The sequence below is a fragment of the Trachypithecus francoisi genome, unplaced genomic scaffold (assembly GCF_009764315.1).
Source record: "Trachypithecus francoisi isolate TF-2019V2 unplaced genomic scaffold, Tfra_2.0 Lachesis_group3, whole genome shotgun sequence".
Lineage (NCBI taxonomy): Eukaryota > Metazoa > Chordata > Mammalia > Primates > Cercopithecidae > Trachypithecus > Trachypithecus francoisi.
The window spans coordinates 75723414-75743741 of NW_022681468.1; the positions used below are offsets into that span (position 1 = coordinate 75723414).

The following is a 20328-nucleotide window of genomic DNA, read 5'->3' on the forward strand; positions in this document are numbered from 1 at the left end:
AGTGGGCGAAGAAGGAGGTTGGGAAGTGAGTACCAGAAAGGACTTGTTTAACCTGGCATGTGCCTTGCTTAGAGTTGCTTGGCCTAACTCTGTCATTTCCAATGAAGTGAATCCAGGAGGTTGTGCTGACAGTCAGAGACATAAGTACAGTCAGGGTGAGGGGTCTCTTTACTTTGTTGTCACAAGGCCTTCTTAAACACTAGTTTCTTTCCCTTGGGGACCTCACACTTCAACAACTTTGTTTACCAAATAGCATTTATAAAGTAATAATTGCTTTGTTTTGCTTGTTTATTAAGATAAGCTGGAGATAACTGCCAAGCAGAGTTTTTGATTGATGTATGATAACCAGTGTTATTGATTTGATATAATACCTAGTGAAAGCAAAAAGAAAGAAAACCTGGTGTGTGTATTTATATTTATTTTAGTTAGATGTATAGTTTCAATTTGACTTTCAAAATAGTAAAATAACTCACAGATACCTGTTACTGTCTTTACTCAATTTTTAAGGAACACCAAAATTTAGGAGTGCAGGATGAAAAAAACCTTTCTGGTGTCTACCAGGTTTGAGGACGTATGGAGAGCTACCTCATACCTTTGGAGACTCTTCTAGAGGGGCTTCTGGACTTTCGCTGATATTTTAGGATTCTATCTAAAGATCCAAAGACTGTTTTTAAGCAACTAGCCAGACTGGTTGTTCAGCTAACTCCCTTTTAAACTATCCTGTTCACTTAAGTTTTGAGTCTCGACGCCCCAGAGAGAATATTAGGTTAATATTACCTAATATTACCTAATTCTACCCAACATGAGCGAGCTCGAGGACCTGAGTCATCTGTGTAACAACTTCCAGACAAGCCCTCATTCATTAATCTCTTAGCAAAAAGAAAATTGTAATGAAATGTAAGGGCCCAAGGAAATATGGGGTAGGACAGAGGCGGCATGTCAGCCACTTTCATAAGCACCTAGTGTCAGTCCTCTTCTACACTCGCCAAATAGGAGAGTGAAAAGAAAATGAATGAGTTCAGCAGTTTGCCTCCATGGAGGAGTTGTCTGTTAAGATATTTGTACCTTATGAGCCACTTCGAGGACATTCATCTACTCTTATATACCTATAGAATCTTATGTCATCTTTAAAGTGAGGATGGAAGCAGGATAGGAAGTGGAAAAGTAACTTGGATCATGGTATTTTAAAGAGGAAAGTAGAACCCTGGCTTCATTAGATACTCATCCTTTGTACTGTACTGAAGCATATGAGAGACTTCCAATATGAGTGGTTCACGTAATATATATATATATATATAATGGGTAGATACACATAGACGACATTTCAGAAGGGATGGTGGCTTAACTGCCTATTTAAACCAAACATACATTTGATTGTTTTTAAATATTGATGTCTTTGCTGTTATTACAAAACACTGAGTAGGAGTTCACACAAGGAGGGCGACATGTGAATGTGTCAAGCTAATGTCAAAACAACAGCCTTGAGCAGCAGTGCAGTCTGACAGGTTCAGAGCAGAGTGACTGCTGACTGGACCACTCCGAGGCTGGATGAGGACTCTCCTCATAAAGACTTTGCTCTTTTCCTGGGAGTCTGCAGCCTGGAGTTATGTCAGACTTCACTGATTCTATCTCTGTGTAAAGAGGGAGGGCATGAACTTTGCCAACAGGAAGAATGAATATGTATAATGTTTTTCTTTGGATCAGACTGACTGCGACCTCTGCTGAGAGGGGTTTTGTGGCAGCGTGCTTGACTTTCACAGGAAGAGGCCTGCCGGATAAAACATCTAGGTTGCACCTCTCATGCAAGGACAATCAACCTGCCAATGCTGATCTGCTTTCAATGCCACCTTTTTTTACTGTATGGCACTAAAAAGGCTGTTTCCTTTGCCTAGAATGGTCTCCATACCCTCTTTGAACTGGTCCTGTCTGCTGTCTACCCCCGTACTTGTTAAAGTGAACTAAATACAGCCTGGAAAGGACTCCATACTTCTGTATTTGAGTCCTTCTAGATGAACTGTAACCTAACTTAACAGGTAGACAAGATTGAAAACCTAATTTAGGAGTATGTGCCTGTAACAATAGCTAAGTCTTGGCCAATCCCAGCAGCCATGCTTGAACCACTCATATACTGCTGAGTGTTCAGACTGTGTTCAAATAAGGTAAACACTGGGCTATAACCAATCTAGCTGTTTCTGTACCTCACCTCTGACTTCTGTATGTCACTTTCCTTTTTTTGTCTGTAAATTTGCTCTGACCACGAGGCATCCCTGGAGTCCCTCTGAATCTGCTATGATTCTGTGGGCTGCCCAATTCAAAAATCATTTTTTTCCTTGCTCAATTAAACTCTGTTAAATTTAATTTGTCTGAAGTTTTCTTTTAACAGATCAAATGTTGTTTCCTTGGTGGGGGCCTTCATTGACTTCCCAAACTCTCTCTCTCTCTCTGTCTCTCTCTCTCTCTGTGTGTCTGTGTGTGTACAATTGAGCCTTTAACAACACAGGTTTGAGCTGCACAGGCCCACTTATTTTTTCATGGATTTTTCTTTTCAGTAAATATATTGGAAAATTGGAGATTTGCAATGATTTGAAAAAACTTACAGAAGAACTTGCATAGCCTGAAAATATTGAAAAATTAAAGAAAAGGTATATCATGAATGCACAAAATATATGTGGCTACTCATCTATTTTATCATTTACTGTCATCAAATATACACAAATCCATTATAAAAAGTTTAAATTTAGCAAAACTTACATAAACACAGACTATACTTAGTGCCATTCCCAGTTGAAGGAAATGTAATCAAAGGTAAAGATGTAGTATTAAATCATATCTGCATTTATTAACTGTAGCAGATACTCCTGTGCTGTAATAATTTTGTAGCCACCTTTAGTTCCTATTGTGGTAAGCTCAAGTGTTGCCAGTATCTGCTTAAAACACCATGTGACATTAATCATGCATGAGCAGTTCATCTCTGTAGTTAATTGCTTATCACAGTAAAAAGTGATCTCTCAAGGTTTTACACATTCTTCAAATCTTGTATAGTGCAATATCATAAACCTTGAATAACACCATGGGTTTCATATAAAGTGCCACTGGTGATACTGGAAGTGCTCCCAAGAAGCAGAGAAAAGTCATGACATTACAAGAGGAAGTTGAATTGCTTGATATGTACCATGGACTGAGGTCTGTAGCTGTGGTGGCCCACCATTTAAGATAAATGAATCAAATGTAAGGACCACTGCAAAAAAAAAAAAAAAAAAAAGAAAGAAATTAATGAAACTGCCACTGTAGCTACGTCAGTAGGTACAAAACCCTCGCACTTTTTGCAAAATACCTTTTTATCTCATATTGGAAATGCAGCTTGTATGTGGGTGCAGATTTACCATAAGAAAGGCATACCTATAGATTCTAATGTGATTTGAGAAAGAGCTAAGTCATTATATGACAACTTAAAGGAAAGGAAGGTGAAGAATTTACCACATCTAAAGCTGGAGAATTTAATTCCAGCAAAGGATGGTTTGATAATTTTAGAAAGGATGTGGCTTTTGAAAAGGCCAAATAACAGGAGATTCAGCTTTTGCCAACAAGAGGCAGCAGACAAGTTCCCAGACACCATTAAGAAACTCACTGAGGAGAAAGGATATATACCTGAAAAGGTTTGAATGCAGACAACAATGACCTCAGGTGGGCGTGAGCTTGGCAAGAGGACCAGTGTGGTTGGAGAGTGGGCAGGAGTATGAGATAAAGGTGAGGTGTTTTAATAGGGATGTGACCTGATCTAATTTTGTTTTAAAAGTATCTCTTTGCTGGCTGCATTACATTGACTATCAGGGTGGAAGAGGAGGGATAAGTGGAAGCAGAGGCCAGTTAGGAAGGCATTGCTACAGTTTAGTGTGATATTAAAGCAGGATATTTCCCTGAACCCTTTGTGGGACTCACAACAGGGGTGCCTCGTTTACCCAGTCCACAGCTTTCAACTCCTTGCGGAAGAGAGTGTGAGAGTGAACAAGGTGGGAATTGGAGTGCATGAATGCTGGAACCAGCTGGTTGCTTTGGTGCTGGCAGGGGAGAACTCCACTCACTCAGACCCACTGCATTCCACCCCTCATGGGAGGGAGTACACAGGTAAGCAGGTGCAGGAGCCAGGGTGAGCACTTTTGGGCACTGGCAGGGCAAATTTGTGTGGGTCCCACAGCAGCATCTGGGGGCGTGGTGCTCAGGACCCCTGAAACCCTAGAGGGAACGTTACAGTGCTCTGTTAGCTCTGCCATCCACGGATGGCTTAAGTGTTAACAGCTCAGTGGATCCCCTGCCTTTTCATGTGAAGTGGCTGCCATTCACCAGCAAGGGCAGAGGGTCAGTGTGATCGCCTTTTGCATCTACACTTCTAGCTCCTGAGCTCTTGTCCTGAATCCAGGAAAAATGAGATCACATGAATGAATTGAAGGATAGTAAAGGTGGGCTGATGGAAATGGCTCTCAGTGGGAAGGAGAGCTGAAAAGGGGACAGGGCAGGAAGGTAATCTTCCCCTGAAGTCTGGCTATCTCTGGCCAAATTCTTTTCTGAAGTTACACCATCAAGCTGTCCCTCTGAAGTCAAGCCACTTCTCTCCAATGTCCAGCCATAGTGTCCAACATCCAGCTGCTTCTCCTCTCTGCCAGCTGAGCCTAGGGTCTTTATAGGCACAGGATAGGGGGCAGAGTGGGCCATGGATGGTTTTGGAAAAGGCAACATTCGAGCAGGAAAACAGGGATGTAAGTGCTCAATTTAGACTGTGGTCTCAGGTTTTTTGGCTTGAGGGTGGGGCTTCACCAGGCATGCACCCTTTCCTGCCTAGAATTTCTCTCCCTCTTGTCCCTATCATTATGATGATGGCTTGGACTTGGTTGGTAGAAGAGGCAGGGAGGAGAGTTAGGATTTGGGACATATATTAAAGATGGAGCTAACAGAACTTTCTGATTGATGTGGATATGGAGTATGTGTGAGACAGAAATAGACAATGAGACCGAAGTTTTGGGTCCAAGCAACTCAGAGAACAGTGTTGCCAATTACAGAGGTGAAAACCTTGGGGGAGGAGCAGGTTGGAGTAGGAAATCAAGATTTCTGTTTTGGATGTGTTGACTTGAAATGTGTGTTAGATATCTAAATGAAGAGAGTGAGAGGGTGATTGAATATACATGTCCAGAACTCAAAGGAGAGGCCTATCCTGGAGGTGTAGACCGACTTGGGAGCCCTGCTATAAGAGGTGATCATATTGGAAGGATACAGGGATATGAAGAGAAGAGTGCCAAGGACTGAGCTCTTGGGCACACAATCCTTTAGGGTTGAATAGCAGACAAAGATCCAAAAAAAGAGGTTGAAAAAGAGTGTCTGGAGGTAGGAAAAATAGTTGGAGAGTTTGGTGGTTAGGAGCTTGGGGAAGAAAGTATCCTAAGAAGTAGGGGGAGACCGTCTCTGTATGCAACTGAATGAATGAATGAATCTCTATGGTCTGTGAAGCATGTAAGGGTTTTAAGGCATGATATTACCTTCCTGTGCCTAATTGGAGACAGAAGGCACTCATATTTGACTGCTTAGAATATTCTTTGAGAGTCAGAGTGGAGAAACAGGCTAGAGATAGAAGGAAGAGAATATTTTTCCCCTTCTGGGATTGGTCACCTCATGTTGAATGAGAAAAGCAAGAAAATGTGTTTGTTTCACATTTTAGACATGTTAGATATGGAGAGTGTATTATGTACCAGACACTACTGAATTCTCAAAATTGTAATTCTGATTTATCTCAGAAAATCTAGCATTCAGGGCAGTTTTGTATGTTTCCCTCTCTGTCTCCTGTTCCATTATAAGAAGCCTAAGCAACTTAAGGACCTTGAACATTGGAAAAAAGGGAGGGTCTTCTTAGAAACAAATCATACAAGGGAAAGATATCTGATATTTAGAGTTTTAAAGCAAGATTAGTAAAAAATCAAGAACAGAGTCATATCTTGTAGAATATGGGGATGGTGGAGGATAGAACATTGTTAGGAGCTAACATTTATTGAGGACCTACTATGTGCCAAGCACTTTTTAGATACACGGTGTGTATTTATTTAATATTTATAATAACATATAACATAGGTACTATTACTGTTATCCTAAGTGAGGAAAGTGTCAAATTGAAAGATTAAAAACTCATTCTAAAATAAATAGGTTGTAAGTGATTGAAGCAGGAGTCAGATCTAGCTGCCTGGCTCCAGAGCCCACTTGCATAATCATGTCCCGTTGCCTCTGGTAACTCCACGGGACAACCTCCAAAAGAAGCAGCATGAAACGGTATTGACTAGGAGGTCCAGTTGAAGGTCCAGAGAATGGTGACAGCTGCGGTGGAGGTGGAACAAAAACCTGTGAGATTTGACAGCAGAGAAGACCAGAAAATTTTTTCAATGAATAAATATCTGTGACTGGGTGAGTGCAGTGTGTGTGTGCATGCATGTTTGTGTGTATATGTGTATATATGTGTACATGTTTTGTGTATGTGTGTGTATGTTTGTGTGTATATGTGAAAATATGTACATGCTTGCGTGTACATGTATATATGTGTGTGTGTATACATTTGTGTGTATGTGTTTGTGTTTGTGTATAAACATGTTATGGGGGAAGCAGCAAAGTCTATCCACACCTGTCAAGATGTTTTAGCAATTCGACCAGCTGCTCTGCCTAATATATGCTCCAGGGCTTTGAACACCTACAGACTTCTCCAAGGAGGCAGAGTGGTGACAGCTGAACTTCTGTGTTACATGTGTAAAGGTTTCTCTGAGACAGGTATAGTACTGACAGCTTGGTCCATCTTGCGCTTTTTCCTGAAAACCTATTAAGCATGGGCCACAAAAAATATCTGTGCAGTTATATTTTGATGTAGTTATCAAACCAGTAGCTTGATAAGGTTGATAAAAAAGAAGGTAGAAAGAATAGCAGGAAGTTCCATATAAAGGAGAAACAAGAGGAATTGTCATCATCCCTCCTACAATTGTCTACCCCATTATTCTATTGCCATTTATTGAGTCATTCTCTCACTATGACTGACCGGGGTGGATATGGTCCACCTCCTTGAGATCTTCGAAGCAAGGCCTGCTTCTTCATTTCTGATGCCAAGAGGTCTGCCTACCTTCTCTTATCCTCTTCTCAGTCAGATTGTGGAGATGAGAATATGAGGCCTCAGAAGACTAGCTGCAGCTAAACAAGGCTCTATTGTCATATTAAATATCAAAATTGTGGCTTCCTCATGAATGCATAAAAGGAAAAAAAACACTCCGCTATTTACTTTTTTAAAACAGGAAAATGAGCTATATTGCTAACTAAATAAGTGTTACCAGAATTCAAATAGGTGATAATTGCAAAAGAAAGTCTAAATGGGCTTTCATTTTGTGTTGAAGAGTGAAAAAGTCATTGGTGTTTCAGAATCGTGGAGCATCTAACCCTTTGTCTTCCAGTGTGCAGAAGAATCTTTTGGAATTCTAAAAAGCCTGACCTCAAATGACAGTCACTGTTTACTTAGGGTTGAAATGGGCTAGTCCATCTAATATTCCCCATGTTTATGTTCATACATGGCTTTACTTAAGCCTCTGGGGATATTCAGAAAGCAATAACTGCATCATCTAAAAGCATCTACTTCAATATGCTGAGCAAGCACTGGCTGATGGATGCCTTACTCTATGGGAATCCCAAACAAAACTCTTAACAGCAAATACCTCACCCAGACCAGCCATCTTCCATATGATTCAACTGACCCTTACTGGACTCCAGCTTGATAGATGCATAGCACTGTCCTAGTCGTTGTGCAGCATATGCAGTCCCTGTATGGTATAAGGTGGAATGTGAACAGTAACATAGGAACATACTGAGTGCATTGAGGATTATGTGTAGTAATAGGAGTATGCTAAGAGTATTCATATATTTGATAATATCCTGTAATGATGGACCTATAACATGAGAGCAAAGGTGATATTTTTGGCCCATAATAAATAGCACTGGATTAGTATCTCATGTAAAATCTGGACCCCAGTTGTTTCTCTAACTTAATATTAGTTAGCATGTTTGAATGCTTACTATATGTTAGGCTCTGTCCTCAGTGGCTTATAATGGAGTGTTTCATTGATTCCTCATGCTATATGAGGTAGAAACTGTTATCAGTCCTGTTCACAATTGAAGAACATACTTAGAGAGATGAGGTCCCTTTTCCAAGGCCATTTAATAGTAATGATGAAGGTGCAGTTACATCCTGGGTCTGACTTACTCTAGAGGAACTCTGTTAGTATGTTCCCACCTCTGTATATTTGGAGTGAATACACCGAGATACACTGATCCCTAGTTTATAACATATTCTATCCCAGGAAGGCTGGTCAGAGTTGTGATCCCAAACGATTTTTTCTGATATTACAAAAGATATAATTAAATTGTCCCAGGCCAAGATTTTTAATTGCAGTATTGGTGCCAGAGGTGATTTTATGCTCGAAATGGCAGGGTCAAAAGCATGAGCTAGATGAGAGACACTGGTTTTTTCGCAGGTTTTTTACAGCTTATTCTTGCAGAACATTAGAATTCTGGAAGAGGTAGGGCATGGTAGCTAACTAATAACGAAAGAAAAGTCTCATAACCCCTTTCAATTAATAAAATCTAGATCTTCTAATAGGTCTAAAGTAAATCAAAAGTCATTTAAAAAGTACATTGTGAACATGAAGACTTGGAGGGATATCCATTGGAAAAGTATTGCAGTCTGAGATTTGGACTGACTGAATACTATCATTTATAAAACAGTGATTTGGTTTATAAGCCAGGCTTCTCACTGGCTCAAGCGGAAGTTACAAGGCAATTGCTCAACCTTTTCAAAAAAAGATAGTCTTCGGTCTGGCTGAAAGTCAGTCAACTGGAATTTGGATTTTTACTTTGCTACTAAGTTGTGTCATTTTGCCTCTGCTTCTTCCTCCAGTGGTTATGAGGGCACTCTAACTGTGACACTGCAAATCATGGTTTATTCTGTGTAGATCATTCACTGCTTCATGTGTGTCTTCCACTGAGAGGAAGAGCATCCTGTGGCCAAAGCCAGCTGTGAAATGGGAAAATAGTCCCTGTCTACCCACAATATTGTTGCTAATTTTCAATGAGATAGTGGATATGAAAGCACTTTAGCTGAAAGTGTACTTACCATGGGGCTAGGCACACTGCCTATACGAACTTATACTTATATAGGATCTTCACAGATTTATGTAGTTTGATTCTCACAACTCCTTAAAAAGAAAATGAGATACTATTAAACCTATTTTATAGATGGAGAAACCAAGGCACGGAGTGATTATGTGACCACTGGCAATTGTAGAATAGATTAGCAGAATCAGAATTAAACCACCACTCTCCTGACTTGCCACCAGGCATTTTCCCCTCTAAACATGATCTGTAATTATTTTGCTCTGATTCCCAGCATAATGGAGAACAAAGACATTGAAAGTTTTTAAAAAATAATTTTTCAAATGGCCTAAATAGAAACCCCCAAACCTTCTCTCCCTCCATTTAAAGTAGACTTTTTTTTTTGGAGACTCAGATTTATTGGGAAAAAATAGAGTGATTCAGGAGGTAATTCCTCTTGGCATTTGATTTTAATTTTTGGTGGGCAATTGCATTTTTCTTTGCTCTGCAGTAGAAAAATATTACTATGCAACTGAGGGTTGCAAATGTGAAAACAGGCTCTCAAATGAAAATCGTATGGGGCACTTAGCATTCTGAAAAATATTTGAGTCATTATGTTGCAGTTCTAAAATTGAATCAATGCTATATTTAATAAGGCACAACAGGCCATGAATTATTGCACATTAATTCATGCCCAGTGTGTTGCTAGGCACATGGCTAAAAGCCGAGTGCAGTCAATGCAACTAAACACGAATACACCATAATAATTCACACACCAGAGGGTCCCGCTGTAATTATAAAATACTATTATAAAGGATTATTTAAAAATATTTAGATATGTTAACTTTTATACCTACGTGATTCATGATCTGTGGTATTCTCATAAATTTAGCAGCTCACTCCCTTTTTCTCAATCCCACACCTCCAAGATTTACATGTTAAATCCTAGATCACCAGTTTTCTCATCAGTAGGCTCCCTAAGGCTACAAATGTTATTCTGTCGATTTCAGTTTTCATTTGGGGAAAAACAGAACTTTCTCTTAGGCAAGAAGTGTCATGTCAAGCTGTGTGGAGCAACACTTAAAATAGGGGGGAATAGAGAAGAGTAGACATCCTACTGCAGTTGCCTGGAGACAAAATTATAGTCAGGCTGGAGGGTGCGGCTGGGCTTTCTCTCCTCAGGTGGATGCTACTGGGTGCTGAGGGGATTGGAAAATGGAAGGAAGCCCTGATATTGGTTCTAGATGTTGCAAGAACAAGGAGGGTGAGTGAGAATAAAGGAGAGAGTGCTCTGGTCTGCCTTTATTTTTAACTTCACAAACTATGGTTTGTGGTAGGAAGACTGCATTTAATATTGGTAATTGTGGATGAGGAACTTTTGGGAAAATCCAACTTACTCTGAAAAGATTTATACAGTGCTTCCTCCAAACTATCTGGCCATCATTTCCAGCGACCCAGAAGTGTAGTGGAGACTGGCAGCATTCTAGAGCCAAGTGTTCTGAGTCCTCCCACCCAGGGGCACTAACCCTCACACCTAAACATGATGCGAAGTAAACACTGGGGTAATGCATGCAATAAAATTTCATTTTTACATAATATCTAAAAGCCATGGTATTTATGAAAGAAAAAAATGGTTGACTGGTTCTTAGGAGATGTTTACGTTCTTATTGATACATGTGTAGCTGATGGTAAATGGGTAAAAGGAGAAAAATCGATGTTTTACTGCTAATCATCTGTCAAATAAAATTTCGTTTCTATAATTGTATATAAAAAAATGCCGACCTCTATTTTTCCTGAAAGTCTATGTTGTTCTCACCCTACCCTATTAAATCGTGATTTTTATAATCTATATTATTAAAGTACATTATAAGTTTTATAAGGAATGGTATTAATGTAATAGCCAGGCTTAAATACCATTAAAAGTCAAACAAGAGCCGGGCACGGTGGCTCATGCCTGTAATCCTAACACTTTAGGAGGCCGAGGCAGGCAGATCACCTAGGTCAGGAGTTCGAGACCAGCCTGACCAATGTGGTGAAACTCCATCTCTACTAAAAATACAAAAATTAGCCAGGTGTGGTGGCATGTGCCTGTAATCCCAGCTACTCGGGAGGCTGAGGCAGAAGAATCATTTGAATCCAGGAGGTGGAGGTTGCTGTGAGCTGAGACAGTGCCACTGCACTCTAGCCTGGATGATAGAGTGAGACAGTGCTTCAAAAAATAAATAAATAAATAAAAGTCAAAGGAGAAAGAATTTTGTTACAAACTAATGAACTGAGTTTAATTTACATTTCTACTACCAAGACTACTTGAAAGAGCTTCCATCTTGATTAGAGTCTTTAGTAAATAAAAATATGCTCAAATTTTATGAGAGTGTTTGATTTGCTTGAGTGTTGTAGGAAATTATTGACCAAGGCATTTATCTATTCAGACTAAGGATGAAAAAATGAACTTTATTAAACAACAAGCCTACAGATACAAGTTAAAGAGCTATGCTGTCTTGGTCATGCATTCACTAGTTGTGATTTTTAATTGCAGATATTGTATTGAAATTTCAGCCATACTAAGCCATGTTAAAATGATTTTAGATCCCTAATAATTTGCAAATAAGAGCATCATGCTATGTTGCTATTTTTGTTCTCAATCTAGTGTAGTGGTTCTCAGACTTCTACAGAGCATCAGAATCACCAGAGGGGCTTATTAAAATATAGGTTGCTGGGCCCCGTTTCTGGAGTTTCTCATTCAGCAGATCTGAATGGGGCTCAAGAACGTGGAAACTAACAAGTTTCCAGGTGATGTTGATGCTGCTGGTCCAGGGCCACATTTTGAGAACCACGAATGGATTTTTTTTTGAACTACAATTACTATTTTCTTTGATACTATTAGCATACAAGCGGTTATTTGTGGAGCCTGGCAGAGATAAATTTGAGTCTGTGATTTATTTACTTGATGACTAATAGTGCAAGTTAATAGATCTAGATTGAAAGAAGAATGTTCAACATAGGATCCGTTCCAAGTTCTTGCCCCTTATGGGCATTAATAGTTTGAAGGCTTTCAATTACAATGCATATGCAGGCAGTTCCTGATTTATGAATGGCTTGTTTTCCAAAGTTTGTTGTTTCTTGTCGTATGTTTCATAGATGGCAGAACTAGCTAGTGGGGGAAAAACTCCTGTTAAATCTATATTTGGCTGAACCACAGTACCAGTTGAACTCTTATTTTCCACTACTTGTAAGGAAATGCATGTCCCAAGTGAATAATAATTAAAATTTATAAAGCAACTTAAAATCTTCAAGGTGCTTTCATATGTATCATCTCATTTAATCCCCCACAATAATCCCATAAAAAAGCTCTTTAATATAATAACTTTAAAGATATGTTCTGCTTAAAGTTGTGTAATGGAATCAGGACTGCACGGCAGGGTTTTGCTCTTTCCACTTGCCATGTTACTTCTAAGGGCCACCTAGAACCTTGAGACTCTGGGGACATATGGCTGTGCCTGACAACACCAACTTTTGAAGCTAACATGGTTTTGACCTGAATTTCCTGGGCTTAGCAGGATCTTGGACCTGTTGATCTTGGACCTAGAGGACCTACTGGTCCCTTATGTCTTAATCCTTGACACTTAGCTGTCCTTAGTGGATTTGACCTCTGACTTACTGGGGTAACTTTCATTTCTCTTTGGCATTTCAGGTCCCATTGTAACTCAAGAAGTGTTTAGAAGAAGGCTCAGATTTCAGGCCATGAGCTTCTTTGCCTTTTAGTTTCTGAGTTAGAAAATCCCCTGAATAAATGTACACTCGAGGTTCAAGGTCCACATAGAGTGATAAAGAAGACTGAATAAAAACCCTTTTTGAAAAGCAGATTATCTCAGACTTAATGTCGACAGAACTTCTCCAGCTTTGATTTGGAAACTTGATTATGCTGGTGGACTAGCTAGATTTCTGGTGTGGCTGATGAATTTAGGGAAAAACCAGATCATCACGATTATGGCAATATATAAGTTCCCAGTCTTAATCCAGAGCACCAAGGTATAAACACGTGGTTTTCGGGTCCTTTAGATATACCTACTAGTCAATCAAACATGGAGCAATATCAGGTGCTGGGTGTCAGCTGAAGAGGCCAATCTGACAAGGTACATTCCTGGCCTTAAGAAGACTCCAGGTCAATAGTCCTCAAAGCTACTTAAAAAAAAAAAAAATTATATATATATACACACACACACACACACACACACACACACATATATATATATATACCTTTTGGATCCTGTAGACATGACTTAATCTTCAGTTGTCCAAGGTACCAAATTTACAAACACAATGCTAGAAGATAAGTGAGGCACCCAGCAGCCTTGATTAGCACAAATATAGCTATAAATCATTAAAATGAAGAAGAACATGTGGCATGTCTGTCTGACTAAAGAAATGCCAGTGATGAAGGCAGAGTGGTGCCACCAGAAACAAGGGGGCTGAGGCCACCTTTGGGCTCATGGAGAGTTAATATTAGCCCTCTTCAGACATGAAAAATAGTAATTAAACACTGCTTGTCAATTAATGCCAGCTTAAAGGAAGGCCCGCACTTAGATTAAGCAAGGAGCATGGGTTTCTTGAAAACAGTGAGAAAGGAGGAGGGAAAAGTGTATAAAGTAATGGAAGAGATAAGGTGAAAAGGAGAATAATTAAACACACATGTACTTTCACAGAGTCAGGGCACTCATATTTCTAATTAGAATTTCAATGCAGGAGCCCAATTTAACCTTAGGGAGTCTTTATACTCATGTCACTGTTGTACACAGCAATCAATCCAACTCTGGCATCTTACTTGCACATTGAATTTTTATATTACATTAGTGGAGCCCCAGTCTCTTTGTATCTTTAATGGATATTTTCTTGTTAGAGCTTTAGTATGTGTTTTGTCTTCTAGAAAATTCTGTGCTGAGAGGAACAATAGCCATTTAGATACTGGAATTCAAAAGAGTCAGTGGCTTCCTGACATTAACCCATTTCTTCCTTGACAAATGCAGTCATGGTACTTTTGGAATCATTTTCTATCATAACTGCTTGAGTAAATTTAGGGGAATAATCAATGTATGATCAAAAAAACAGCCTGGTGCACCAGGCAGCAGATAGTAAAGAAAGGAATCCAGAATTCCGTCTCCTGCAACTCAATGATTAACAAGCCACTTTGTAGATTAGTGCCTCCCAAATCTCTCAAGTTTTGACTTTGTCTTCCCCTTCTATTGTCCTCAGAAGACTTATATTTAACTACTTCTAATTCTGGAAAATATTATTGAATCATAGCCTCTTGCTCTATATAAATAAAAAGTCAGTAGTTCTAGTCCTTTGCCTTATCAAATGGGAAAATGAGACCAGAGAAGTTAAATATTTTGCCCTAAATCAAATGGTTCAGCAGGAAATGACTTTAACTCATACCATGTAATGTAGAACTCAGCACATCATTAACTCTTCTGGGGCAGCAATTTATTACCTCCACATTCTTTCTTTTTGGACAAGCCCTAATGTAACACTCCTATATTGAGTCAGAAGTAAGTACTATTCAGGCTTATAGTTTGTCAACAGTATCAGTAAGAGGGTATTTTATCTTGACTCCAACTTCTTCAAAGTCTTAAATTTCATCTGAGCTCTCAGAAACTAAATGGTCGTGGCCTGTCTCATTATATGCATGGTTTTGTCAGGCCAGAATCAGTAACTGTTATAGACCCTCAGCAGCCTGCCGACTCAGAGGAAATACAAGGATAATCCACAGAGAGGTGCATCCTATGCACCTGGATACCAGCCATAGATATAGAGCGAAAGATTGTGAATCAGGGTAACAGATGGGAACTGATGGGGAGACTGGCATTGAACCCAAGACATCCTCAATTTCTCAATATCTCTATAAAAGAAACATTGACCATTGCCTGGAAATGTGGGCAGGGCAACCAGGCACAGGAAGGCTTGTATTGGACCATACTCTGTTGGGATTTGCGAGGCCTAAGACAGACAAGACAACCACCAACTGCTGGTCAATGCAGAAATGTGAAGTTTCCAATGCTAACTATCCTTCCAAAATCTCTCTGACTTGAATTGTGTTGTTTACCTGATATACAGTCTCAACATTGTCTTGAATCTTAATTTTCCCTGCATCAGCTACCTCTGTCCTGTAGTGATCTCTAGACCCGGTATAACATCTACTCTCAAAAGTAGATGAGGAAGCAGGCAAAACCACCAGGCAGCATTTCCAGAGGATGTCTGCATTTAGATGCACATGTATACATACACTGATGCATATCAGGTTATTTAGATGAAATATAGCACTTGGCATATTGAACACCTGAGGATGGCATCTGTGTTAATTTAATCTTTTATCTCAAGTACTAGGTCACTGCTTGGCACATTGGAGAGGACAAATAAATGTTGATCTGAACAGTTTTACTCCATTCACTGCTAAAGAAGTGCCTGCTATGCCCCAGGTAGGGAAGGAGGCAAAGGTAAGCCACACATAATCGTTGTCTTAAGGGAGTTTACAAGTTATAGTGAGTGAAATGCAAATTATAGTACAGGTTTGAAGAAAATGCTGCAGGAGAATGAGACTGGTATGTATTAAATCAGAGAAAGGACAGGGGAAATTCTTTGTAGAAAAAGATGTATCTTTCCAAGTTAGGCCTTAGGGGATAAAATAGGAGTTGGAGAGGAGATGGAGTGGGAGAGACTACAAAGAAAGAAGATAAACCTAACCAGAATTCAGGAAAGTGCTAGGCCATAATTTTTAAAGTGTCCTAGGAGGAAAGGTGTGTGTGTGTGTCTGTGTGTGTCTCTGTGTGTGTGTTCATGCTCATGTATGCACGTGCACGTGTGTGTGCGATTAATTTGTGAAGATTTACAGGAGAAAGCCTTGGATGATTTGATTTCAGTAGATAATGGGATGACTCAGTCACAATTTTGCTTTAGTATCTATTAGCAGAATATAGACTAAATTAGAGGGAGAGAAATCAGTTATGCAGCTAATGCAAAAATTTAGTCTGGAGGTTAATGAAGGCTTGAAAAATGATGTGGCAGATGGAAATCTATATGAGGAAATGAATTTAAGAGACAATGTAGAGATACAATTTAAAAACAAATACTTGTAAGCCAATTAAAAGAGGATGATAAGAAAGAGAGAGAGCAGTTAGAAATAACTAACGTTTTCCACCAGAGCAATAGGAGATTCCAATGACATTAACTGAAATAAAGAAAACAGGAAAGGAAAGTTTCAAGGGTTGAAAAAAATCAACATGTCCAATTCTGGAGAGACAGAGCTTAAATCAGCAGGTACTATGCTCCTTGTCCAACTCTAGGTACCAGCCACCTCTGGGATGCTGAGGAGTTTTTTGGCTATGGGCAGGATATAGAAGGTGTGAGCAAGGCCCTGAACTCTTCCAGGGTTGGATGGGAAGAGCAAGCACAAAGCCTCTTGCTCTCTGGGTGGAAGGAGGGCCTGTGGACTGCAGCAGAACACTCAGCTGTGAGCAACCAGCACAGCACACATTCGGGAGAGGCCTTAGCCCATGGACATCTCAGGAGCACCCTAACCTTTTTTCCAAGGAAGAGCATCTCTCCAAGGAAGTGGCCTTTCTGGCTTCAGGAGTCGAGTGGAGGCTGAGCAGGTGAGTGCCAGCATTCTACCCTGGAGGCTGGCAGAACCCTCGCTTTGTTAGGGTATTATTCAGGGTTCTCCAGAAAAGCAGAATCAATAGGATAGGTAGATATACAAAAAGATTTCTTATGCAAATTGGCTCACACGATTTTTGGAGGCTGAAAAGTCCTGAGTTAGGCCATCTGCAGCTGGAAAACCATGAAAACTACTGGTGTAATTCGGTCTAAGGCCAAAGGCCTAGAACCGGGGGTTGGGATGGGGGAATGCTGAGCAATTGTCTTCTACCCAGGTCAGGTCCTCAATGGGATGGATGATGCCCACTGGCATTGGTGAGGGCAGATCATCCTACTTAGTCCACTGTTTCCAAGGTGAATCTTTTTTTTCTTTGCTTTTTTTTTTTTTTTTTTGAGATGGAGTTTCACTCTTGTCCCCCAGACTGGAGTGCTGTGGCACGATCTTGACTCACTGCAATTCCACCTTCTGGATTCAATCAATTCTTCTGCTTCAGCCTCCCTAGTAGCTGGGATTACAGGCATCTGCCACCATGCTTGGCTAATTTTTGTATTTTTAGTAGAGACAGGGTTTCACCATGTTGGCCAGCCTGGTCTCAAACTCCTGACCTAAAGTGATCCACCTGCCTTGGCCTCCTAAAGGGCTAGGATTACAGGTGTGAGCCACTGTGCCCCACCTAAAGGCAAATCTTTTCTAGAAACAGCCTCACAGATACACCCAGAAATAATGTTTTACCAGCTATCTGGGCATTCCTTAATGAGTCAAACTGACACATAAAATTAACTATCACATCTTGATTGCAGGGGAGAGTCACAGCAGGGATGAGGGTCTTTTTTCTTATGCCCAGATAGCAAACTGACAAACCTCCTGCTAGAGATGATCTGTGGAAGCAGAATACTTCTATTGAGGGCACGCCAAAGGGTGAATCTCAGGTCTGAGAGTGAGTCAGAAGTTGGCGAAGAAAACTAGGGGATCTAGCAATGATAGAAGAACAATATCCAGAATATGTAGCTCCTAAATAAAAATAGAACTGCTGGTGGAGACAGAGAACAACTTGGGCAAAAATTAACAAGACATTCAAGGTTCAAACATACTACAAAATCTCTCAAATTCTTGAACCTAAAAATCTCACAATTTTTGAATGAAAAAAATCAATACACAAATTGAAGATAGTCACCATTGAATTCTGATTCAGTGGCCTGGAAAATTAAGTGGGGTGGGGGTGGTGGGGACACCACATCAGAATAGAAATAGAAGATAAAGAAAATAAGAAGTAAAAGATAAATGATTTTGGAGGACAGATATAGGGTACCCGATACAAACAATGGAAATTTCATAAGGAGAAATAGGAATCAATGGAGAAGAGGCAATAACTAAACAAACAATAGAAAACCGTTTCTCTGTGTTGAAAGAAAATTTAAGGTAGAGATTGAAAGGGCTCACTGAGTTCCAGGAGTGATTGTGAAGAAAAAACAACCTAGGCCTAGCCCGATAATCTTCCTGAGCCCAAAGGATAGAAGGAAAATTGTATAAGTTCACAGAGAGAAGGAACAAACTATTTTCGAAAAGAATGAGAATCAAACTGACAATCAGACCTCTCGTCTACAACACTGGAGGATAGAAGACAGCAGAATAATATCTGAAGAATCCTGACAGTAAAAGAAGGCAACCCAAGAATCCTACATCCAATCAATGTACCCCTCACTTGTTTGGGCAAATAAAAATATTTGAGAATATATAAGAAGTAAGAAAATGTATTATCTACGTACCACATCTGGGAGAGGATTCAAGAAAACCACTAACAATAATTGAAAGAGAAAAGATGAATATATATGTGTGTGTGTGTGTGTGTGTGTGTGTGTGAATAATGATTGGTGACATGTAATAAAAGTGCTAAATAAAGGTTCTTGAAATAGAAGTACCATGACAACACAAAATTTAAAATTTTTAAAATTTGGGTATGGCATGGTGGAGTCCTGAAAGGGGGTAGTAAAAGCATTTTAATGAATATTGACTTGATCAAATCAGCATGAATCCCTTTTTATTTATAATTTTAACATTTTGTTCATTATTTATTTTTTGCATTTAATTTCACTTTCTTAATATTGCATTAAGATATTACTTATTTTGATTACCGAGTTTTTTTGCACCTCAAATTTTGTGCCAAGAAAAGTGCTCCAATTGCCTTTCTCTAGACCTGACTCTGTGAGTAAAATAAGGAAATGGAAGAAGAGAAAACAGCAGTCACAAAACCAGGTCAGAAGAACGTTTTAATAAAGACATCAACTGAAGTGGCATAGGATAAGCTCTGAGTAGAGGTATTGGGTCTGGTGCTAGGTCAAGCTATAATAACAGGGACATTAATCTGGGAGACGTGTAAAGCAAGGTCTGAATGAGAGGTTAGGAAGTGGAGGCCACAGACACAGAAAATGACTAAGCAAGGTATTGCCTTTGTAAATGAGAAAGTCAATTGTTAACAATTCCAATAAGCTTTTATCTTTGAGGGTGACATCATGAAAATTTCCTATGAAGAGAAATCACTTGGAGTTAGAGCATCACCAAACGCAAATAGCTCCCATTTATCTTTGGCGATTGAGGCAGCTCTGAGATGAAAATGGTCTGTAAAAAGAACTTTCTAGGAAGTCCATGCCGCCTTAGATGTCTCATATGCAGAAACACAACACAGGCTTTCAAAAATCATTGTTATCTCACTGTCACATTGGTAGCCGTGATTGTGGAAAATGATGTGTTCTCCTTTCTTGTGCATTCTTCATTACGCACACGCACTTCTGTGGGAATAAAAATAGGGAACTTAGACTTTTTTTTTTTAAGGCCCTCTTCAGACCAGACTCCATTTAGGACCTGTTCTTCCCGTATACACTTCGAGAACGGTTGCCAAGGAAACCTGAAACAAAGACGACTTCATGCACTCAAAGCAGGAAAATGCATCCAGAACTTCAAATCTTTATACATTACTGAGGATTGACAGTCTCCTTCCTTGTTCTAACTGGAGTTTCAAGAACAGCCTTAAAGCACTTCACATTCTTTGTGTGTGTGTGTGTGAATCTGAGATACAGTCAATAGGGAGTTTTTCGTCTTATCTTCTGGCTATTTTTCAAATGTTTTTGCCATTATTTCACAGTTTATGTATTCAAAAGTAAACATTACAATAATAGCAACTCTTCATTCTGTAAAATGAAAGGCTTAAATAACAAATTAAGAAAATGTAGTTTTCATTCCATATTGACTTCTGCAGCACTACCTTTAAGAAATATTGCTATGGCTTATATGTGAATTTTGGAACTCCTAAGGCTAGAGTTGCTGTCAGTGGAAGAGATCTGTTGCTATTCCTCCGAATGGATATACAACTGAATAATATTGTAGTCTTTTATGTACAAATTGGCTGGTTGTGGGAGTTAATTGTCACAACCGAATAGGGGTCATTTTCAACATTGCAAATTGATAAATGTGATTTAATGCATTAAATTGTCTTGCATCGTGTTCTTAGAACAGGAAAGATGTAC

The 20328-nt window shown here is 39.5% G+C and overlaps 1 long non-coding RNA gene across 2 annotated transcripts in view; it reads left to right on the forward strand.

The window, feature by feature from the left end:
- LOC117069865 overlaps positions 1-18508 on the forward strand; it is a 76550-nt gene extending 58042 nt beyond the window's left edge. The window contains exons 2-4 of one of the 2 annotated variants that reach the window (XR_004431692.1): positions 15532-15629; positions 16494-16802; positions 18339-18508. This is a non-coding gene — a long non-coding RNA (uncharacterized LOC117069865). The remainder of the gene's footprint in view (positions 1-15531; positions 15630-16493; positions 16803-18338) is intronic. The other variant, XR_004431693.1, reaches the window with a different exon arrangement.
- Positions 18509-20328: the final 1820 nt, after the last annotated feature.